We start from the raw sequence: 25546 nt of genomic DNA on the forward strand, positions 1-25546 counted from the left end.
TACAATAAATTTCTATTTCGTAGGTCATCTTTAGTTCTCAATCAGATCAAATATCCCATTCGGGGTGGTTTCGATCCAGCTGCGCCATGTTGTAGTGTGTTTTTCGTTCTACGCAGAGGATACTGATCGTATAAGTTCTTAAAATCACTCATACTGCTGGTAAGCTGCATCTACTATTCGTACGATTACTCCTCATAAGTTTTTGATAGGGTTTCGATCTGGTAAACAAGCTGATCCGTCCAGAATCTGAAGCCCCTATTCATGAAACCATGCCCTGACCTTCTGGATTCTATAAATATATGCCAAAGTACCCAATTATCAAATTGTTGTTGATGCAAAAACAGTAGTAAATGATTCTGAAGTACTTCGTTGCACTTCTGACTGTGCATTCGTGTTGATGAAAAGCTATCTGGAACCAGGCCTTTTTGAAAATATTTTCCTCAAACCATCAAACTGCAAAGTTACGAGTTTAAAAATCACATGACACGTTCCTTAAATCCTTCTTGTATGAAGAAATTCTATCCAAGATGAATTTCTTTTTATCAGAGAAGCTCTCCTGGAATAGTGAAACTCATGGGATTAGCTTTCACATTAGTTTTTGGACCCACAGTTTTGGAAATGGGATTTTTATGTTTGGGGAGAATTTTCTCAAAAATGCCTGATTAAGATAGCTTACCATCAACACGAATGAACAATCAGAAGTACAACGAAGTACTTCAGAATCATTTACTACTGTTTTTGCATCAACAACAATTTGATAATTGGGTAATTTAGCATCAATTTATAAAATCCAGAAGGTCAGGGCATGGTATCATGAATAGGGGCTTCAGATTCTGAACGGATCAGCATGTTTACCAGATCAAAACCCTATCAATAACTTATGAGGAGTGATCGTACGAATAGTAGATGCAGCTTACCAGCAGTATAAGTGATTTGAAGAACTTGAACGAGCAGTATCCTATGCGTAGAACGAAATACACACTACAACATGGCGCAGCTGGGTCGAAACCATCCCGAATGGGATATTTGATCTGATTGAGAACTAAAGATGACCTACGAATTAGAAATTTATTGTAATTCTTGTGAAATTGACGTTAATTTTGTATAGGAGTGAGAGTTTTTCCATCTGATTCTATAGTTATGAAACACTGGAATTTTAGTTTTTCAATGTTTCGCGCCTGAACACAACAATAAAGCTCAAATGGCCAGTCTTATAAATGAACATAGTTATTATATCCCACACTATATACTTCAATTCAACCGACTTCTTACATATCTCTGGAAACTCAAAAAAATTGAGTGGTTCTATAGTTTTGAAACGCAGTGTAACTGCGTTAGATATAGAGAAAAACAATTGAATTGAACCTTCTACAGGCACAAAAATGCGGGTTTTGCCCAATGTTTTTGTTTGACGATTTTGCGTTTATTCGTCACTTCCAGAAAATGGAAGATAAAAAAAATGGAAAATGGAAAAAAAGGGGTAAATAAAACCAGAATGCAATATTTGAACGATAACAGATAAATAATTTAATTTGAAAATCAGGAGAAATTGGCGTTTTAATACTTCGCGAAACGTTCGTGCCCCTGACTCCGTGAAAGCATTCATTTATCGGCCCTTGACAGTGCTACTGAATGTTTGTACTAAAGAATTTCTTTTTCCCAATTTCTATAATATTTGTTTCTCGTCGGTTATAATTTTGTAGTCCTACGTTAACAATATACAGAACCCGTAAATAGAACCCGAATCAGTGAACCGAATTGTCTCTATGATTGTGTTATGAAAAATTGTACGTTGTTCTGTGATTTAATCTCATTGAAAAAAGAGTGATACATTTGACTGTCATCTGTGACCTAAAGGGTGTGTCACATCAAATTGCATCACGGAAAAAACGCTGTAGAAATTTAATTTTTATGAATTATATCTTCAGCTTTCGCTTATAATCAGATAAGAGTGTATAGATCACGTTGGCCATGCTTCACTGTCAATTTTTCGTAAATTTGGAAAAATGTCGTCGAACGAAAAAGAGCGTCGTGAATTAATCCTGCGCACTCATTTCGAGAATCCGGAGTTGTCACATCGGGACATCGGTAAGATGCTGGGAATCGTCCAATCCACGGTCAGCAGAGTACTAAAACGATACTTCGAGAACCTAACCATCGACCGGAAGGTGAAGAACGGTAAAAATGGATGCTCCGTCAGTGAAAAAGATCACAAGCGCGTAGTTAAACAGTTTAGACGTGATCCGAGAAGTTCGGTCCGGGATGTCGCCAATAAGCTGAATTTGTCAAGTTCATTCGTCCAGCGGACCAAGCAGCGGGAGGGCCTGCGTACATACAAGGTTCAGAAGGCTCCTAACCGCGACGAAAGGCAAAACATGGTGGGGAAGACGCGAGCCCGGAAGCTGTACACCGAAATGCTGACGAAGCCGCATTGCCTGGTAATGGACGACGAAACATACGTCAAAGCGGACTTTCGTCAGCTGCCGGGCCTGTTGTTCTTCTCCGCAGAGGACAAATTCAGCGTTCCGGAGGAGATTCGCAAGCAGAAACTATCCAAGTTTGCCAAAAAGTACATGGTGTGGCAAGCGATCTGCTCTTGCGGAAAGCGGAGCGCCCCCTTCGTGATGACCGGCACGGTAAACGGGCAAGTTTACCTTAAGAAGTGCTTACAGAAGCGCTTGCTACCACTATTGAAGCAGCACGAGGGCCCGACCATCTTCTGGCCGGATCTCGCTTCGTGCCACTATTCAAAGGACGTGTTGGAGTGGTACGAAGCCAACGGGGTCACCTGCGTGCCAAAGGAAATGAACCCGCCCAACGCGCCGGAGCTTCGACTAATAGAGAAATATTGGGTGATTATGAAGCAGGCCCTCCGGAAGAACCCAAAAGTTGTCAAATCGGAGGCGGACTTCAAGAGAAAATGGATTTCTGTTCAAAAAAAAAACTACAACCTGACGTTGTACAGAACCTTATGGACGGGGTAAAGAGGAAGGTGCGAGCATACGGGCTTGGGCTCGAAGTATGAATAAAAAGAAAATGCCAAAAGTTGTTTAATAGTTTTTATTTTACTGTCTAAAATTTTCAAACGACAAACGACAGGATCGGTCTACTGGGCGAATTTCTACAGCGTTTTTCCCGTGATGCAATTTGATGTGACACACCCTTTATGTTCCGCGAGACCTCAACAGAGATATAATGAAAATTACCAGACAGATAACCTGGGTTTGAAAAGACAAGTAATTCTGGATATTTTCAAGTCAATCGCTTTGAAAACGAAAACTTTGAAAACGGATCAATTTCAAAAATCAAAGTTATAAACAACCAAGTGTTCCATCAACATCAATCCAAGCATTACTGAGACAACTTTTTCAGGTATCTACAGCATTGAAACGAACTAAGAGTCGATAAAAAAATTCCAGACTTAAATTGAATTTCGCTTCAATAAACAACACCAGCCGAGTACGGCACGATCTAGCCTTGTTCACCACAGAAAAACGGAAGTGGAAGGGGAAGCACTTCCCCATCGCTCACACTATCACTGTGTGTTCCAGATAAAAACGGTTTCCCTTTTTCTACTTTCCATGATATGTCTTTCCACTTTTATTCAGAGCTGTGACGAAAAACGGGACGATTTGATGCTAAAAATAGCAGCGCCGCTCACCATGTTTGCAAAAAAAAAGCTTGACGAGAGGTGAAAGCAAGAACACCGGGGAAATATATAACCCATACACCGATGGTTCGCTTTGCAGCTCTGCCAATCCACCGTAAATATATCTCCTTAATTGGGGAAAAAGATTCGGTGCGAATATCATTCTTGCGCGAAAACACGGTGCTCAGGTGCTGTATGAAGGAACAGATTCGTGCGATAGGACCGGTAATCCGTCCCATCTCTACTCTTTGTTGGCAAATAAGGTGTTGTATAGATAACATTATTTGAATGATGTGGTTTTGAATGAAAATTATAAGACTGTCGTTTCAACGTGTTGCTTGATAGTCATTTTGTTTGTTATTTGACGATCTGTTCTTTAGTAAGACTCATCCGATTCACATTTACAGAGCAAACAAAATTCAACCTAAGAACTATCCTTACGAGATTTCGAGAGCGTTTTGCGTGCTGTCTTCAAATCGTATCGAATAAAAATCTTAAAACAGGCTGTGGGTGCGAAAATGAAACATCGTGTACCCACATAATAGGTCCCCATTCATCTTCGTATCCTCTCCAGCTTGAATCCACCCTCTTCCTAGACTCATGAGGAGTAATCTAAAAATAAACTCCACTGAAATGAGACAGGTAGCCATCTACACCAGAGAGAAGAGACACTATAGCTGAACCCAACAAACGTGATTTGTGTCCTGTTTCTGAAGCAACCGGTAATTGCAATAAAGTTTGAGCTGGTACATTGGGGCACATATGTGTACATGAGTGAACACCCTCGAGGACGAGTGAACGTAACTGTTTTATAGCTTATTTATACTAACCACAGCAAACCACAACAATAATAAGGTTACGGAAGTTTGTAAAGCTATTAGTGTAGAATATTGCCAAGGTACATCAAATTATAAATTAAAATGATTAATAAATGTGGGAAACATCCTAGTATAAAACAAAGATATACAATTCTGTCTTAAAAAGCCGTGGAACCAAACTGAAACAATAAAAAATCACGGCACATTCAAAATCTAACCAATGAAGCGTATACTGTTCACTGAATTTTCAATGTTAAGGTCAATTTCCACTGCTCGGTATTGTGTCCGTACCGAGAACGAGCCGTTGTTCGATCATGTGACGTTTGCGTTACTTATTATAATTTTTGACGTAGGACCACGTCGTCCGTTACTGTACCGGTGTGTAAGTTCAAAGTTTCGGAGACGAGAGAGTGACGCTTGGAGTGCAAGGTTTTAAACATTAATTACTCTTTGGCGACTGGACGTGGTATGAAAATCACTTAATTTGAAAGATAAAATGTCCAAGATATAATTGTTACTTATCGGTCCAAAAAATTGTTTCAATAGCTGAAAAACTGATGCGAAGCATACTATCGAAATCACTATGAATATAGCAATTACTTGGAATATCATTTCTGTCATGATTGCACTGCGGTTGAGGCATGATGCATGATGTTGACGGCAACCTCTCTCAGTTTCTATCTTGCTTGCGCATGGATTGGTGTTGGAAAATGGTTTGCCTGTGCCCGAGCGGAGAAATATTCGCACAAATCTGAACATTCGACTAGGTGTACCGTGATGCAATCCATAAGCATCAGCTTCTTTTCTGCTTTCACATAGAATGGTCATGAATAATCTCGTGTCTTATTCTCACATAAAAAAGAAACATGTATCAAATATCTTCATTTGCTTTTACAAAGCCACAATTCCATATTTATACTCATCCACCCACACACTAACAAGAAAAACTCAGCAGTTTTTCAAAATATTCATTCATTCATTTATTGAGAATTGATTCAGATGCAATTTCAAATAAATGATTACTGAGCCAGCGGTAGTCCTACGTCTACCCTGCGATTATATCACAGATATAACCCACTTCTAGATTTTCTATTCAAAATTTAAGATCTTAATTTTTTTCGTTTATGAACTTCATCCTGAATTAAAGTGGTCTGAAAAACTGAAAAAGATTTTTCCGTTTCTGGAAATTTGTATGTAACAGTACATTAGACCGAATTCCGATGTTCAAACAGCAAATGAAAGTTGGGAAGCGGGTATTCTAGTCTAGAAATTATAAAAAAATCTAAATTTTATTTCGTCATATTTTGAAATTTAAACATTCAATTCTCATTATTTACCTAATACGTTCGTGACTCAAAGTTTATAATGCATTTTTCTCGAAACTACTTTTTCCCAAACAGGCGTAAACGATATCTCAAGTCCTACAGAACCGATATATTTCAAATTTGGTATGAACATCTTTTATACACCTCCCTATTGCATAAACCAATAAAAAATAAAATTTTCAATTTTAATATTTAAAAAAAAATTAAGTCCTGATAAAAACGTGCTATAAATTTCAAATTTCCAAACTGCCATTTTGGCTAAAAGCATTTTTGTTTTGGGTTGTCCGAGATTGATACCATACACTCTGTCCAACTTCTATAAGACCAGTTGATGACCTTGCTCCTTTGTGTCATTGTAAACAAACAACGCTTCAATTTATATCGTAGTGTATTGGTATTGGTAACTACCATACACTGCATGATTTTCATATGTGTGTGTGTGCAAGCGCTGAGCTGTATTTTTCAAGTATTAAGTTTGTATGAGATCAGTTACATTTTCCGTAGTTTTAGTTGTTTTGGTCAATAAATCTAGAAAATTCCGAAGGGAAAAGTGCTCACGGAGAGAGAAAAAAGACAAATCGATGCATTTTCACAAGGTATCAGAGGAATCGCTCGTAGGATTGGACGATCCGATAAAGTGTTCATTTATTTGGCGAATCCTCAAGAATACAGTAAGAAGAAGAGAGTTCTAAATAAATCGATGCTCTCTGATCGGGATAAGCGGAAAATAGTGGAGTACAGTCGATGGGGGTGAAAATAGGTTATGGGAGTGAAATTGTGTCAAAAATGGAGAAAGTTACTACACTGCGTTTCACAACTATAGAACCACTAATATTTTTTTTAGTGTAGTGTAGTTAATAGTGTAGGATATAACAACTATCTTCATTTAAAGGACTGGCCATTTGAACTTTATTGTTGTGTTCAGGCGCGAAACATTCAAAAAACAAAATTTCCAGTGTTTCATAACTATAGAACCAAATGGAAAAACTCTCACTCCTTTACAAAATTAACGTCAATTTCACATGAGTAACAATTAGTTACTAATTCATAGGTCATCTTTAGTTCTCAGTCAGTTCAAATAACCCATTCGGGATGATTTTAACCAAGCTGCGCCATGTTATAGTGTGTATCTTGGTCCACGCCAGGGTTGCCACGGTGACCGGAATAAATCGCCACAGTAAACAACTGCAACAGAAACAACCGCTTAGAAAAAGTGTAGTAGGCTAGAAATATTTGGCGCGGGAAAAACATCATGTGCCTCACATTTCTATTATAAATTTATTCTCTTGTTCTCGTTTTTCGAAATTTATTCTGAGGACAATGTAATGGGGACGAAGTCCCCATTTGGCGAGGATAAGGAATCGAGGCGGCCCATGCCGCCAAGATGACGCAATCCGAGTCCACCGCCGACCCGCCGTCGGAAGCGGCGGTGTCTCGCACGCAAACCTGGGATCCACTGATTGCCCGGTTAGTTTGAAACATAGGATACGATCCTTTAGCAATGTCCGACCGAGCTCTAGCGAGCGTCGGACGGTATACGTCTGCCCGGGGCGTTACGTTTGCCTGGGGCGATACGTTTGCCCGGTTAATTCTTGTTTTGAAATACAATACCGCGCCACAATATTTATAGCCTACTACACATTTTATAAGCGGTGGTTTCTGTTGCAGTCGTTTTCTGTGGCGATTTATTCCGGGAACCGGTTGCCACATATACAGAATATTCTGTATTTTACAGATTTTTCGCCAAGTTTTAGATACAGAATCTGTATATACAGAATTACAGATTTTCAGCAAAAATACAGAATTTACACATTTTTTTAAATTCATTTTTAAATATTGAATTTATGTGCATACATAGACACCTTGATTTATAACAATGTTGAACGCAACGCAACGAGATGACTTTCGTTGGAGACAGTTTTTGAGCGAAATCTTGAGCGATTTTAACAGCTATTCTATTCATCCCAAGTTAAGTATGACCATAATCAATACGCCAATCATATACTGATTATGCTGTTTCTAAACATTGTTCTACCGCTCATCAATAACGACAATTTTGCGAACTTTGTAATGAGACCAAAATGATATTGCTTATCATGTTGGATAACTTATGTTTAGAGAGCTACGTGCAACCATTTGCTGATGCTGGCATTGATGTGAAAGATTTTGAAGACTTTCAGTAGAAGCCTGAGGATGTATACGTTTGTATTGATGCGGAAGAAGCTGAAAGAGGATTTTATCCTTATTTTATCCATACAGATTTTTTATACAAATTTTTTTGCTAAATATACAGATATACAAATTTTCTCAGAAAATTTTACAGATTTAAATGTGGCAACCCTGGTCCACGTAGAGAATATTGCTCGTTTAAGCTCTTCAAATCACTCATACTGCTTGTAAGTTGCATCTACTATTCGTAAGATTTCCCCCCATAAGTTCTTGATAGGATTTTGATCTGGTAAACAAACTGATCAGTCCAGAATCTAAAGCCCTCATTCATCAAACCATACCATAACTTTCCGGATCTCATGAATTGATGCCAAATTACCCAATTATAACATTGTTTTTGATATAAAAACAGTAGTAAATGATTCTGAAATACTTCTTTGTACTTCTGACTGTTCATTCGTGTTGATGGTAAGCTATCTAAACCAGGTGTTTTTAGCAAAAATTCTTCCCAAACCATAAAAATCTCATCTCCAAAGCTGCGGGTCAAAAAACTAATGTGGAAGCTAATGCCATGGGTTTCACTATTTCAGGAGTACTTCTCTGATAAAAAGAAATTCAACTTGAATAGAATTTCCTCATACTGGAAGAACTTACGAAACGGGTCATGTAATTTTTCAACTCGTAACTTTGCAGGCGGCTGTTTGTTGGTTTCAAAAAAATATTTTCAAAACGACCTGGTTCAAATAGCTTTTTATCTACACCAATGTACAGTCAGAAGTGCAAAGAAATACTTCTGAATCATTTACTGCTGTTTTTACATCAAAAACAATGTTATAATTGGGTAATTTGGCATTAATTCATGAGATCCGGAAAGTTATGGTATGGTTTGATGAATGAGGGCTTTAGATTCTGGATTGGTCAGTTTGTTTACCATATCGAAATCCTATCAAGAACTTATGGGGGGAAATCGTACGATTAGTAGATACAACTTACAAGCAGTATGAGTGATTTGAAGAGCTTAACACTCCTATACTCGCGCTTTGGTCTGTCATTTTTCACACTTTCGGTCTGACACACCGACGCGAGTATAGGAGTAACTTTTTTGGACAAGTGCCTTTTTTCATATTCTAGAATATTGTTGAATGAAATGTATAAATATTAATTTATACATTTAATTCAACAATATTAGTGGCGTGGAATATTTATTGAATTTATTGAATTGAACGGATCCATATATTAACTATTCGTCGATATATTCGTCGTTAGATTCATACGTTCAAAAGCAAAATATAAATGTTTGACTTTCGTATGGTTATTCACTACATATAATGGTCATACATATACATCACAAGTGTGAAAGAATTTCACTTGTGGAAGAATTGTAAACAGTAAACTATAAACTAATCGGTTACTTACGGTAAATTTAACAGTTACAGTCTCGGGGATGTTTTTTTATAATGGACAATATCGGCAAGAACACAAGAAAAAGGAAAAGAAATTCCTAGAAATCCTTTTATATCATCTTCTTATGCCCCATCTAAAAAAGGCATTATATCTTAGCTTCCCAAGAATACAGAGACAAGGAATATTAGAAATATACAAACTTTACATTCCAGAACCTTTATCATCTGGTAATTATCTAGAAGGTCAGTATACATTCTTCTCTTCGATAAAAGACCCGAAAAACACGCAACAACTGCATGAAATTTAAAAAATATGTTTGTTTCGAGTATGCAGCTATGCCAATGAGGTACATATAGAGGTGGAGCAGTAGGCGAAGTGTATCTGTATTGGCAAACCAAATATCGTGTGGTAATTATTTGCATTCAATATGGAATGTATATGGAAGAAACAAAACAATGTTTAAAGTACTTACGGTTGGATGATAATTTGAGTCAAAATTCTCATGAAATCATTCAACTGGTTGTTTTTTAACAGATGACAATTATTTCGTGGTTCATTTCGATTAATCATGTGGTAAAAAGGTCCAGAGAGCAGTCGTATGCTTAGTTCTCGACACCAGTAACATTTTCGGTGAAATTTTGATTAATTGACGATTATTATCTCACAACATACACACCGACACTGAGAGCCTTCGAAAAATCAACTTCATAACGGTAAAATAATAAAACTTCGTTTGTTTCTATGAACGTGGGCGAGTGAAAATGGCACATGGAAATATCACTTTTATCCGTGTTTTTCGACGTGATTTCACAACTATTCACTTGACGCTAACGCATTAGCTTCATATTTCGCGGGAGCTCTACAAAAACGTATGTTTTTAATTGATAAATTACTTCCTGAAAATAGCATTTTTATATAGATGCGGTGGGCAATCAAAGATAAACACAACGACTGACGTCACTATTTGCGAAATAGTTATGGCAGCGCATGCTATGTCGCTCGAAACACGACCATCTTCATTACCTTTTTTCCAGGACATTGCAGCTATGCTATGTTCTGATTCTTATTCCAATGAAACCACAATCGATTAATACGTTTTCATGTTATTTTATAGCTCTTTATACTTCCATAAATTATATTCAGTTGCTTACTTTTAATTAATAACAGGGAAAAAATCGAATTTCGTTATTTGTGTTGGAGTATCAAAAATTACTCTGTTTTGAGAAGGTTGAATTAGATGACTATTAAAACATAATAAAGAAGAAGAAAACATATTTTTTACAGATTTTTCATTCAATCATACCCTCTTCTTCAAATAAATGCCAATCAAGCCTGAAAAATACACAATGGCAACATTACAGAGAAGTTCAATTTTCGGTCTGTGACACCGTGCGCGAGTATACGTGTTATGATTTTGCACGCGAGTACAGGAGGGTTAAACGAGTAGTGACCGCTGCGTAGAACGAGATACACACTACAACATGGCGCAGCTTGGTCAAAACCATCCCGAATGTGTTATTTGAACTGACTGAGAACTAAAGATGACATATGAATTAGAAACTAATCGTAATCCATGTGAAATTGACGATAATTTTGTAAAGGAGTGAGAGTTTTTCCATCTGGTTCTATAGTTATGAAACACTGGAATTATTTTTTTTTTTCTATGTTTCGCGCCTAAACACAACAATAAAGTTCAAATGGCCAATCTTTTAAATGAAGATAGTTACTACACAATATACCTCGATTCAACCGAATTCTTATATATCTTTGGAAACTCAGAAAAATGGAGTGGTTCTATAGTTGTGAAACGCAGTGTATTAGTAATACGTTGACAAATATTGCGAATATTTTTGAAAGCTGTGAGCCGTTTAATAGAAGGCATATTTCCACAACTTCCAATGCATAATATTTAACTGTGGTGCAAATAGTTATTATTTAATAATTCATAAAATTTTGATGTGTAAATTACAATCAAATAACACCTCAGAAAAAAATCTCATGCCCAGCATTATACAGAACTACTAAAATTGTTAATATTTGATAGAGTTATCCTTTAAAGTCTTGCCAGATGAGTCATTACTAATTTTGAACATCATTTTTTTTTCCATTCGAATTTCAATATTTTCGAAATAATCTCTTATTTACACTGAGTTGCGGTGAGAATGGGTCAAGCACCAAATTGAATTCCATGCCAAACCGATATAGTGATTGTCAGATTTTCATGAAAATTGACAGTTTTATTTCTCATCGTAAAATATTAGACCCTTATTTTTGTTATTTTTTTCATCAGGGTGGCAATTTCCATTTCATGGTGGTCCGAAAAATCAACTTTTCCCCCTTCTTTCCCAAAAATGACCTTTTTCTATAATTTATAACTTTTGAACTACTGAACCGATTTAGATGATTGATATATCAAATTAAAGCCAATGTTTTGTTTGAAAAATATTACACTTGAAAAAAAACAGAATTTGTTTTCGCAATTATTGATTGTAATTGTTTTTCATAGTTTACATGGTTTCGGAACTAAAGTCACCATATTTTTTATATATTTCTCTTGAAAGCTGAGTTTTTTTTTACATAACATATCCTAATATCAGAGAGGTGCATTTCTCGTTTTCGATTTTGCAAAGTTAACATGTTTTCAGTTTTCGTTCAATATTCCTATGCGACTGGACGACATCTATGTGACTAGAATCTAATTTTTATGCATACGTGGTATTTCATGTGACTTCAAATTGGTATATCGATCATCTGAATCGGCCCGGTAGTTTAAAAGTTATGAATTTAAAAAAAAGTCATTTTGGGAAAAAAAAAGAAAGGGAAATTTGATTGATTTTTCGGTCCATCAGTTAAATTTAAAAAATCATAACTCAATAACACAAAATAACACATCTCTAAATTTTGCATATGTTATCTAAAAAATCTTAGCTTTCAAAAAAAATATATAAAAAATGTAGCGCCTTTCGTCCCGAGACAATGTAAGCTATAAAAAATCCAAAGACCAAACCAAAATCCAAAATTTCTGCAAGTATAATATTTTTCGAAAAGAGACTAGTTAATTGACTTTAATTTGATATGTCGATCATCTGAAGTGGTGCAGTAGGTCAAAAGTTATCAGTTTTTAAAAAAAGTAAATTTTGAGAAAAAGATTATCTTTCGGTCCACCCTAAAATGGAAATGATTACCTTAATGATGAAAATGGGTCTAATGTTTTGCGATAATGAACAAAATTTCCATTTTTCACGAAAATCTGAGATACACTATATTGGTTTGACATGGAATGGATGTATATAAACATGTCCATTGCACTTCTAGGTGGATTGACACTATTTTCGTAACTCAAATAATCATTCAAGACACTTACATGTTGTTAAATTGTCTTAAAATTATTGAGAAATTCATTTCTAAACACGATTCTTAACAGAATGTAATATTCTCTACTATTTTTTCAACGGGTACTGGCATGATTTACGAAAGAAGGAACAGTATTTTTCGACCAGGAACTTTGGAGGGCGGGATTGTGTGCAACTGGAAAACTTAAAATACCGGAGTACATCGTTTTACTACTCCAAATATCCAAAAGCCAGAGTTTGATAGATGGCAGTTTTTCCGAGCATAACAAACGGGTAAAGTCGTGGTCGCAGTCCGATCGTTGCTTCGTTAATAAACTTAAATACTTCATGACACTACGCGTTCGTTAATGTATTTTATAATGCATCATGGTTAAACACAGTACTTAAAATATAATACATCATGGCGGTGTGAGCAATTTCACGAAACGCTGCAAATCCTGCAGTGATGTATGTGTAAGATAAACATATCGTGTAATATCGTATACATCGGATTGTGAAATGGAATTAATTCGAGAATTCTAAGCACAAAAAGTCTTTGATGAATCCAGGGAACCTTCAGTATCGGTTGCATTATCAAGTCGCTATGGATGAAAAACAATATTCTGTGTTTGATAGGATCAGAAAATTGGATCTACTATAAACCACTTAAAACTAGTGAAATTGAATACTTAACACTACCATACAAAATTATGAAATACGGCCAGAGTAGTAAAACGGGTACACAAAGTGATTTTGTTGCATGATAATGCTCCCTCACACACTGCAAAACTGGTCAAGGAAATCAAATGCGGCTTACTAACTAGACTAGGCTCCTCGACTACCACCTATTTGAATCGATGTGACACGCACTTGCTAAGAAGCGCTTCAATTCATAAATTTATGAATGGTTAAGGTGTGGTTATGGTTTGGTGTGGCATTTACAAATTACCTGAATGATGGAAAAAATGTATATCTATCAATGGAAAATACTTTGAAGAAAGTAGAGTTTTTCACTTTCATGCAATAAACGTGTGTTTTCTTTGAAAAAATGCAGTTTTCATACTTGTTCCTCGGTATATATTACGCAACCGTTGTCAAATCTCATCAAAGGTACCTTGGCAACACCGGAAATGAAGAAATCTGGCCGGCAAGATTGTTCCTAAAAATTGAATACAACAAACAACTGACATGTTTCAATATCAAAGACATCGACTGTCAAACTCGAAATGAGTCTCATCGCTGAAGATGATTTTGTGATGAAAAATATCATTTTCTTCAAGATTCGCCAGAGCGCAATCGGATAAGTTTCGACGCTTAACAAGGTCAAGTGACATTAGTTCTTGAGTCAATTTGATCTTATAAGGATGCAGCCCAAGATCTTTTGGCAAAATACGTCACAATGAAGTTTAGGAGATGCCCAATTCTTGAGAACGCCGTGCAATTAACTGAATCCAAATTAACTGAATTAACTGAATTAAGTTGTAACCAAAGACTTCGGATTTCGGTAGTATTTTTTAATAATTATCAAGCATTGCTCGTCCGTGTACTTCATCAAGAAGAAAATTTTGATTTTGACTAACGTTTGACAGATTATCAAAATGTTTTAAGGGCTCATTCGCTCAAAGACACAAAACTGTCAAGTGGCTAATGGGTGACCATTCAGAATACAGAAATTGTCCAACAAGTTAGTTTGATAGCCATTATAGTTGAATGTCCCAAATAAATCAGTGCCTCAATCCGTTGGCCGCGAGAGGATGTAGAGGTAACGGTTTATAACTTCTTACCATAACTCTTCGGTCACCCTGGATAACAACATTTCCCTGTTTGATGGTTTGTTCGAAGATTCTTACCTAAATTTTAAATATATCCCGCAAGTATTGCTTTTTGAAGCCCTCCAGTATATGGGTTGCGAAGTGATGTGTTGTGGACGAATAGCTGTACTTTTATTTCAGCATACTGCTGTCGAATTCGCGCGTTGGTTCTTCCTTCCTTGCTACACTGTCAATAAACTCACATTTTTACATCAAAGGATACATAAACAACTTCTACTATCATTATAACTTTCTCTCGCAGATTGCGTCGAATTCACACACATTGAGCATTTGTAATTTAACACTTGGTTGAAGTTATATCACCTTTCGCTTCAGTACGCACATAAATCGGAAAGATGCACATTCGTTATAGATTCCGAAATATGGTTGAAAATCTTCCATTCATCACATTGTTCCGTACTTTCGATATAAACTATTCATCTTGTCAATGATCACCAAACACTTGTTCCCCATTCAAAATGCTTTCGATATAAATCAAACAGGCTTCTGCCACTGCCACCGTTAGTCAATCGTGATATAGCTTAGCATCTACCGGAATATAGGAATACTGCCTCGATTCGGTGTTCTGCCTCGATTCGGTATCAATAAACTGCCATCGATGGGTCGCTAGCGTGGGCAACATAAATATCTTCTCAACTGCCCCATGAGCACAGCTTCCCGCGTTTATCTGCCAAGCGTCGACGGAATGGGGCAAACGTTTGCCCTACTCTAGAACGAACTGAGGAAACTCAAACGAAAAAACCGAAACTCAGCAAACAGCTGGAGCTTTCAACCTCGATGGTAGTCAAACTAAAACTGACGGCCAGCGTTTCATTGCATGAGCGGTCGTGCCATGATGTTGTCACATTTTGGATCCTGTATGAACGTATTGCCAGACGCGAATGACGATCCTTTGGAATGGAGCCGAGATTTTCTGCTCTCATCAGGGAAATATCTCTGCTCTCGACCCCCATTAACACTCTCTCTGTGACCGGTTTTCCATGGGAAAAATGTTCGGCATCTGTCAGCTCGATTCTCCAAACACAGGTATGTTAAGAAGTGTTTCTCTCATCGAGAGCGGGAAAATGTTGGCACAGAAAATAGCTCAACCATTCCAGTTATCACTGTCGGGAGGTAGTGCAACATGTTATAAAGTCATCCTTGTTGAATATCGTTCCTTCGACCCGATCTTAGTTGTAAAGCTTCAGCTTACGTAGAACTTCCTACGGTTTGTGTGTAAGCTATGGCTGAAAGGTTTGTTGTGCTCCAAAGAAGAAGCGATAAATAATTTCACTTTCACCCCACATGGCATCTAGAATGGGGGGGATAGCGTCCTGCATGGAATTGGTCTGTTAATCCGTTTATTTAGCAACGAATCCTGTGTGTTTTAAAAAGCTGTACGATGTACTCGAGCATGTTAACATGGGATGAGCAATGGACGTGGAAAAACATTTTATTTTAACCTATAATCCATAGAACCGTATCAAAATTGGGAGAAAATCGGTGCGCATCTTTTTATGATGAACAGTTTTCTTAAAATGTCAGGGAATGGTGGTAAAGTGGTCAGTTGCTTGCTTACATTTCACTTCTTCTCAAAGGTACTGAGATGTCCTTACTTGATTTAAGACATACGCCTGGGACCGCACGTTTTGGGGCAAACTTGTACGCTACATTTGTTCGGATTCCACGAATGAGATCGTTTCCTTCGGTGTGGATGAGACGAAGGCGAGCCAGCGGTAGGCCTCGTTAGATTCTTGGTTGACCAAGGATTTAACAAGTGTAGAAAACACGGGTTCGTGATCCATCCATAACAGACGAAACGCGAAATACGAGAAAACTCGTAAGCGGTCCTTAATATGTGAATATCCCACAAATTCCGCTTCATCAATTTGGGAGTTTGCAGAGTCAATATATTCTGCTTTGACGGGTTAACAATGATGCTGTTGAAGATAAAAGTAATTTGCTTCCGACCAACGGCAGGATTATTTTGATGAATTTGATTGGAATGGATGGCAATTGAATTGGATTTCATGTTACATGAGGCGTTCACCACTTCCCACTGATGCACTGGCCGGATTGAGAAGCTGTCATATAAATGAAACACCAATTTCTGCATAACCCGAAAACTAATCAAGCAAATGAAACCAGATTTGGCATGTGAGGGTTTTTGAGTACGTTAAATGTTTCTGGGGTCCCATAAAAATATTACACATATTTCAATCAAACATGACAATTAAAATTTTCGGAAAAAAAATTGAAGGAAAATTGAATTACCGAATGTTGTACGATTACATCGTGATAGAGTTGTTAGTTCATTTCAAATTGGAAATGGATTTTCAGGTGAAAAAACCATATCTTATAACTATATATATAACTAAAAACTGATCGCCAAATGCGATGATAAGCGCAAAACTCGAGAAAGGAATCGTTCGATTTGGTATGTCGTCTTTTTAGAATGCTTTCTGAATCAAACATGTATTCCATGTAACGGAGAAACATGTTATTTGCAAACCATATAAAAAATTGTGTTTGAAAATAATTTGATTATATAATGGCGAGTTTCGTTAGAAGTAATAGGAAATGTAGGTTTAAGGGAAGTTGAAAGGGTCAATTTGAAGATTAGTCAATGAACAGTTCTGTGAAGGTATTGATAACAAAAAACCCATGTTGGGTGGGACGAAGTTTGCCGGGTCCGCTAGTCTATATTAATAAAAATGATGTGGTGTCCGTTCCTCACGATTTAACTCAAGAACGGAACAACGGATTTGAACAGTCAATATCAGGTTTGATACGTCTCAGTCTGCGTCAGGTTCATATGCCAAAATAGAAAATACCTTGAGTATAGATCACGCACAAGAAAATAATGTTTGTGGGTATTTTTATTATTTTGACGTAGGATTACGTCTTTCGGGAACATATTGGGGTACAAATTGAAAATCGAAAATCGAGCACATCGTGAAAATTGTCCAATTTCAAACGCTTATTGCTCAGTCATTTCATGATGGATTGATGAAATTTTAGCGTCAATCGATTTCGGCACTCCATAACAATTTTTTATATTGAAGAAAATAATATATGTCATGAAACTAACTATTGAACAATTAAAAAATGTCAACCCCTACTCTAACGGAAACACCCACTTCTGATTGGTCGAAATTGACGACACACGCGGCGGGACCCTAACAGAGACATCAAAACCAAGCTGCCTGGGGGAAATCGGCACTGTAAATACATGAAAATAGGGGGAGCTTTTGTTCTCACCGTAATGCATTCCCTAACAGAGACATCTAAGCCAAGCTGCCTGGGGGAAATCGGCACTGCAAATACATGAAAGTAGTGGGAGCTTTTGTTCCCACCGAAATGTGTTCCCCGACAGAGACATTAAAACTAAATCATTATCAAAGAGTTTAACGATGTAATTCTTCAAACATATCCAAAATCAACAAATAACCTAACGGAATCCTACGTCAACTATGCGGTCGTATCTCGGACACGACTCCTGCGAGTTTTTTTATTAGGTTGACTATTTCCATTTTAGGGTGGTCCAGAAAATCAATTTTTTCGCCTTTTTCCCAAAAATGCCTTGTTTGGAAAATTCATAACTTTTGAACTACTAGACCGATTCAGATGATCGATATATCAAATTAAATATTACGATAAAGAAAAATATTATGCATGTCGAAAATTTGGATTTTTTTTTTGTAATTATTGATTTTATTTGTTTTTTGTCGTTTTCATGGCTTTGGACTAGAGGGTGCTATATTTTTTCTTAAAAGATGGGTTTTTTTTATATAATACATCCAAAAATCAGATATTTTGATTTTCAAATAAGGTCACACCATAACATAACAATAAAATTCCAAGATAAAATTGTTTGAACAAATGATACAACCGGTCATTTTGACCAATCGATAGTTTTAATGATAAAGATTTATATGTCGAAAACAACTATGCCGAAGTCGCCAAAAAACAAGACTTTTACGTGATGAATGGCCGATGCAATTTAAGAGGTCGGATTAGGGCCACCTTCCCCTATATATTTGATTAAATTCTACATTTACACACGTATGACTTTGGATGCTGTCTATCGTTGTACTGATGGGTCCTGTTCCAGATCAACTCATCTGCGATGTATTCGCATTGAGATGCCGAATCTTGTATGTGGGTGTGTGAGGGGATGGTCAGGTTGAGCTATATTTGGTTTTCATCGGGACTAAACAGTTTTGCATAAACTCCAATAGTAACTACTCCTTGTTTCAATGCAGCAGCTCCTGTCGTTGCTACTTGAAAAAAAACTGGGATGCTCTCTTTTTTTTTTTTTTTATTTAAATCGTTTATTTTTACAGGCTCAGTTACATAGGTTTAAAGGAGCCGAACTCCTTACTGTATTGTTACTAGTATATATATACATTTTTCCTTAATTCTAATGTTAATAATATAGGAAACCGATTACTCGCGGTCAACTCGAGTTTAGAAGGGTGACATATTTTCTTCAGGAAAAGGAGGGGATATGAGGATATGTTGACATTGATCACACTCACACTCTCAATCACACTCATCACACTCAATTCTTAAACCTATCTTATATCTAATATGTATTTACATTTCATCTTATTCTTAAGAAGGGATCCGATCTCTCACAAAGGAAAAGGAAAAGGAAAAACTAAGGGTATAAGGACAATCACACACGAAGATCGATAGCTTTAAGGAATACATATATTTGGGACATGTAATCAAGGTCTAACCGAGCCAACACGTCTCTCACCGGCACATTGGGCTGCCTTCCTCGGGCCCGAAGGGTGACTACTAAATTCGATCTGGCGACAAGATACAGCTCGCACGACCAAACAACGTGCTCGATGTCGTGGTAACCTTGGCCACAAACACAAAGATTGTTGTCGGCAAGATTAATACGAAAGAGTAGCGCATCTAACGAACAGTGATTGGACATGAGTCGGGAGAAGGTGCGAATAAAGTCCCGGCTCAAGTCCAGACTTTTGAACCATGGTTTGAGGCTAACCTTAGGGATAATCGAGTGGAGCCACCGGCCCAATTCATCTTCGTTCCATTTGCGTTGCCAGTTAACTATGGTATTTTTGCGGACTAAAGAATAAAATTCATTGAAGGCGATTTGACGCTGATAAATATCGCCTTCAATTGCACCTACCTTTGCTAATGAGTCAGCCCTCTCATTACCCAGGATTGAGCAATGTGAAGGGACCCACACAAAGGTAATGACATAACAGCGTCTGGATAAAGCACTCAAAATTTCTCGTATTCTCTCAAGGAAGTACGGCGAGTGCTTTTCCGGCCTCACTGAACGGATAGCTTCGACAGAGCTAAGACTATCCGTTACAATGTAATAGTGTTCAACAGGTCGTGAGGCGACGCTGTCCAGCGCCCAGTGTATCGCTGCCAATTCAGCAATATACACTGAGCAAGGATTCTGAAGACTGTGTGAGGTGCTAAAAAATTCGTTGAACACTCCAAATCCTGTGGACTCATTCATAGAGGACCCATCAGTAAAGTACATATTATCACAATTGATATCCCCATACTTTGCATCGAAGATCGTTGGAACGATCCTCGATCGAAGATAATCTGATGTTCCATGGATATCCTGCTTCATGGACAGATCAAAATGCACAGAGGAATTGATGTAGTCAGGAAAACAAACACGGTTGGGAATATACGAAGAAGGATCAACCTGCATGGAGACGAATTCATGATATGAGCTCATGAATCCAGAATGAAAATTTAGCTCGATCAGCTGCTCAAAATTTCCGATCACCAATGGGTTCATAACCTTACACCGGATGAGGAACCGAAGAGATAATAAATTGAAGCGATCTTTTAGTGGGAGTAGGCCTGCCAAAACCTCGAGACTCATGGTATGCGTTGAGGGCATACATCCCAACGCGATACGGAGACAAAGATACTGAATTCGCTCGAGTTTAATGAGGTGTGTTTTGGCAGCTGATTGAAAACAGAAACTGCCATACTCCATCACTGAGAGAATAGTTGTTCGATACAACATTATAAGATCTTCGGGATGGGCTCCCCACCAGGTGCCGGTAATTGTACGGAGAAAGTTTATTCTTTGTTGACATTTTTTACTCAGATACCTAATATGGGCCCCCCAAGTACATTTAGAGTCGAACCAGACCCCAAGATACTTGAATGACATAGCATGAGTGATCGGTTTACCCAAAAGTTGAAGCTTTGGTTTTGCTGGTTTATGCTTCCTAGAAAAAACCACCATCTCTGTTTTCTCCGTGGAGAATTCGATCCCTAGCCCAATGGCCCAGGTTGAAAAATTGTTCAAAGTATCTTGTAAGGATTCTTGCAGGTCGGATTCGTTTGATCCTACGACAGACACCACTCCATCATCTGCAAGTTGTCTTAGGCTGCAATTTTGTGTAAGGCAATTGTCAATGTCGCTTACGTAGAAGTTGTACAAAAGGGGGCTTAAACATGAGCCCTGGGGGAGTCCCATGTAAGAGACCCGACTTACTGCCGAATCTCCGTGAGAAAAGTTCAAATGTTTCTCACAAAGCAAGTTATATAACATATTATTCAATAGAGGCGGCAGACCCCGAGATTGTAATTTGTCTGACAAAACCTCTATTGAAACAGAATCAAAGGCCCCCTTTATGTCCAAGAATACTGAAGCCATTTGTTTTTTTTCGGCGTAAGCCAGTTGAATTTCTGAAGAAAGCAACGCAAGACAATCATTCGTCCCCTTGCCCCTGCGGAACCCATATTGTGTATCTGAGAGTAGGCCATTCGTTTCAACCCATCGATCAAGGCGAAACAAGATAATTTTCTCCAACAATTTCCGTATACAAGACAGCATTGCTATTGGGCGGTACGAATTGAAGTCGGACGCGGGTTTTCCGGGTTTTTGAATAGCTATAACTCGTACTTGTCTCCAATCATCTGGAACAATATTATGCTCCAGAAACCGATTGAATAAGTTCAACAAGCGATGTTTCGCCACATCAGGGAGATTTTTCAGCAAGTTGAACTTAATTCTATCCGATCCCGGAGCAGAATTGTTACATGAAAGGAGAGCAAGAGAGAATTCTACCATCGAAAACTCGGAATCAAGATCGCACCTATCTTGTGGTATATCTCGAATAATTCTTTGCACTGGAGCGGAATCGGGACAAACCTTTCGTGCAAAATTAAAAATCCATCGATGTGAATATTCCTCGCTTTCATTGGATGAAGAGCGATTTCTCATGTTTCGAGCCACTTTCCATAATTTTTTCATTGACGTTTCTCGTGACAAACCTCCCACGAAATTTCGCCAATAAGCACGTTTTTTCCCTTTGATCAAGTTTTTAAATTGATTTTCAAGGTCCAAATACTTCTGAAAATTTTCAGGGGTTCCACGTTTCCGAAAAGCTTTAAATGCATTCGATTTATCTCCATAAAGCTTGGAACACTGGCCATCCCACCATGGATTGGGAGGCCTTCGACGAATAGTGGAACCTGGGATGGGTTTCGTTTGAGCGCGAACCGCGCTGTCATATATCAAACGAGAAATGAAGTTATACTCCTCCAATGGAGGCAAACCATCTCTGGAATTGATGGCTAGAGCAATCGCGTCCGCATATTTTTTCCAGTCAATGTGTCTTGTGAGGTCGTATGCCATGTTTATTGATTCAGAAGAATTCAACCCATTGGTGATAGAAATTTTGATTGGCAAGTGGTCACTACCGTTGGGATCCTGGATTACATTCCACTTGCAATCTAACGATAGTGAATTCGAGCAAAGCGAGAGGTCAAGAGCACTTGGTTTAGCAGGAGGTTTAGGTACACGTGTTGTTTCCCCAGTGTTCAAAACGGTCATATTGAAGCTGTTACAAAGGTCATATATCAACGATGAACGATTGTCGTCGTACTGTTCCCCCCAGGCAGTTCCGTGAGAGTTGAAGTCTCCCAAGATTAATCGTGGCTCAGGAAGGAGTGAGCACATGTCAACAAGTTGCTTGCGGCTAACCGCAGCTCTCGGAGGCCAATACAAGCTGACTATACAGAGGTCTTTGCCTCTGATGTTTGCATGACAAGCAACAGCTTCGATCCCTCCAATAGGTGGAAGGTCAATTCTAAAAAATGAGTGACACTTATTGATCCCCAATAGTACCCCTCCGTATCTGTCATCACGGTCCAAGCGTATTATATTAAAATCGTGGAAAGAGAGATCATTTTGAGAAGAGAGCCAGGTTTCGGATAGAGCAAAAACATCACAATTGAGTTTATGAATTAGAAATTTGAATGTATCCAATTTAGGGATAAGACTACGACAATTCCACTGTAAAACAGTGATATCTCCGACCTCTCTATTTAAATTAGACATCAAGAGAGATAATCATTGCAAGGAGGGGCCATGTTTGCATCAATTGCTGCAAAATTGTCTTTAGTACTGGAAGCATTGCGGTGACAATGGTTCTGATGGAGTCGGAAACATTAAAACACGTGAAGATTTGATCCACAAGGTCAGACAACTTTATAAATCCCGATTGGGAAGTTGAACTTGACGGAAAAACAGGGACAGTTGGGGTTTTTGATGTCCCCTCGAGTGCTGGGTCGTTCGAAGGTGAACTATTACCACGGAGGCCAGGAGGGACCTGATTTTGCTTATCCGCTGCACTCGATTTTTTGGGCAAGCTAACAGGGGGTATCACCGGAGGGACTTGTCCTTGAACTTTGGGAGTGGTCACATTTTTGCGCCGGGGATTCCCTTGAGAAATAAACGGCGTGCCCCCGTTAGCTGTATCCGCTTCCATTTCGTCAACTGGCAACGTAGCGAAGACATTGTGTGTATTGATTGGTTGTTGTTCTTGAGCCAGTGGAGAAGCGCCCTTCAAAATTTCTGCGAAAGTGCGTTTAGAGCGTTCCCTCAAAGAGCGCTTCTGTTTCTCCCAGCGAGCCTTGTATGTTTCACAAGCTGAGAGCACGTGTGGGGATCCCCCGCAATATGGACACTTATGCTCAGTCGCACTGCAGGATTTCCCCTCATGTTGTTCTCCGCAAGTGGCACAAGGGATGCTCTCTCGTGACGAGGAAAACCATTCGGCTAAATATCCTACAAATTCCGCTTCATTCGAGAGTTTGCGGGCTTAATAAATTCGGCTTTACCGAGATATCCATCGATCGCTAGGTTGTTCCACAGATCATCTAACGATGTTGCTGTATACTCAAAATGTTTCGCTTCAGTTTCGGATCACTTGTTTTGAGTTATTCATCCATGTGAGATACGTACCTATCATCGGAAAGTATCAAACCCGCTAACTCCTGGAAAGCCTTCCGACATTGAACTCAATTAAAAGCACTGCGTCCTGCAGCAACTGCATCCTTGTAACAACGAATATTGTATCAAGATTCAATTGATTAAAATGATGAATCGCCACATATTGGGTTGGGGGAAAAAAAATGTCGTATATTGTCAATATATGGCAACACTTAAACATATCTTGTGTTGTACTTATCGCATCGGATCATACCGAGATGGAAAATGGAAGGTCGGAAGATTTTTTAAATCTGTGACGTCACAGATTTTGTTTATGTATGTTACTTTTCTTATAATAGTCCAATCCATAGGAAAAGTGTTGTTATTAAAAGTAACAATAAGCAAATGAAATGAACGAACTAGTTTTTTTCCTAAATCAATGCTAGCGTTCAAAATCATAAGGGCCCGACATTTTAACAGAAACTAAAATTTCAGTATTTTTGAAGTGTTCCAGACTTAATTTTAATTCAATTTTACTTCTCGTTACGTCGACCAAAAACGTAAACGAACAAAGTCAGAGTCACACAATCTTTTGTTCCTTTGACGGATAAACATTTGACAGTGCATGGTAAATAAGGTTGCAAGTTTATTTCATGTAAAATGAACTTGAAAAATAAATTTAATTGACTCCGTATGACTTAGATTGAGACGAAAAGTTTTCTGCTTGAGCCTTAGTTTTAGACGACTGAAGTTTTCAGCAACCTAATTGTGAAAAAAGTATTTCCAATTGATGACAAAAGTCAAACTTCCATGAAGTTGCTCTAGAATCCAAACATAGTAGACATTAGAATACTATTTCTGAAATCAAAGAAAAAAGTAAACATTTTAGTTCGTGATATGTTCTGTTTTTTTGTTCAGAATTCGAAAAATATGATTTGGAAATCTGTAATTAGCTTCTGTACATTCTTTTTCAACGTTATTCGTTGACATATTCAATTTTGTCTTAGCTTCCTATCTAACACAATCAAAGTTCAACACAACCAAAACCCGTGAATCTTCCCACCTTCTATTCTTCATCTCGGGATCATACTATGCGGCTATTTAAAGACGATAATCTGTGACAGTGTTGTGATTGTCCTTTTCAGTCTCAAGTTATAGCGCGTCAAAGATGGAGTCCACCAAGCAAGAAATTCGCCATATTTTACGTTTTTACTACCTGCGAGGTAAAACTGCAACCAAGGCGGCCGAAAAAATTCGTGTAGTTTATGGACCCGATACTGTAACGATTCGCACAGCACAGCGTTGGTTTGATCGATTTCGTTCTGGTGTAGTGGCTGTCGAAGATACACCCTGTACTGGTAGGCCAATCGTCGTGGACACCGATAAAATCGTTGAAATCATCCAAGTAGACCGGCATGTGAGCACTCGCACGATTAGCCAGGAACTGGGTATAGACCATAAAACCGTTTGGAATCATTTGCAGAAGATTGGATTCCAAAAAAAGCTGGATGTATGGGTGCCACACGAGTTGACGCAAAAAAATCTTTGAGACTGAATCAACGCCTGTGATGCACTGCTGAAACGAAACGAACTCAACCCATTTTTGAAGAAGATGGTGACTGGTGATGAAAAGTGGATCACGTACGACAACCTAAAGCGAAAAAAATCGTGGTCGAAGCGCGGTGAGCCGGCCCAAACCATCGCCAAGCCCGGATTGACGTCCAGGAAGGTTTTGCTGCGGGTTTGGTGGGATTGGAAGAGAATAATCCACTATGAGCTGCTCAACTCGGTTCTCTACTG

The 25546-nt window shown here is 38.2% G+C and overlaps 1 protein-coding gene across 1 annotated transcript in view; it reads right to left on the reverse strand.

The window, feature by feature from the left end:
- LOC129779191 (serine/threonine-protein kinase meng-po) overlaps positions 1-15390 on the reverse strand; it is a 76081-nt gene extending 60691 nt beyond the window's left edge. Inside the window, exon 1 of the mRNA XM_055786491.1 lies at positions 14548-15390. The gene's annotated coding sequence lies outside the window, so the exon portion shown is untranslated. The remainder of the gene's footprint in view (positions 1-14547) is intronic.
- Between the last annotated feature and the right edge of the window lie 10156 nt (positions 15391-25546).

This window comes from Toxorhynchites rutilus, chromosome 3, assembly GCF_029784135.1.
Source record: "Toxorhynchites rutilus septentrionalis strain SRP chromosome 3, ASM2978413v1, whole genome shotgun sequence".
Lineage (NCBI taxonomy): Eukaryota > Metazoa > Arthropoda > Insecta > Diptera > Culicidae > Toxorhynchites > Toxorhynchites rutilus.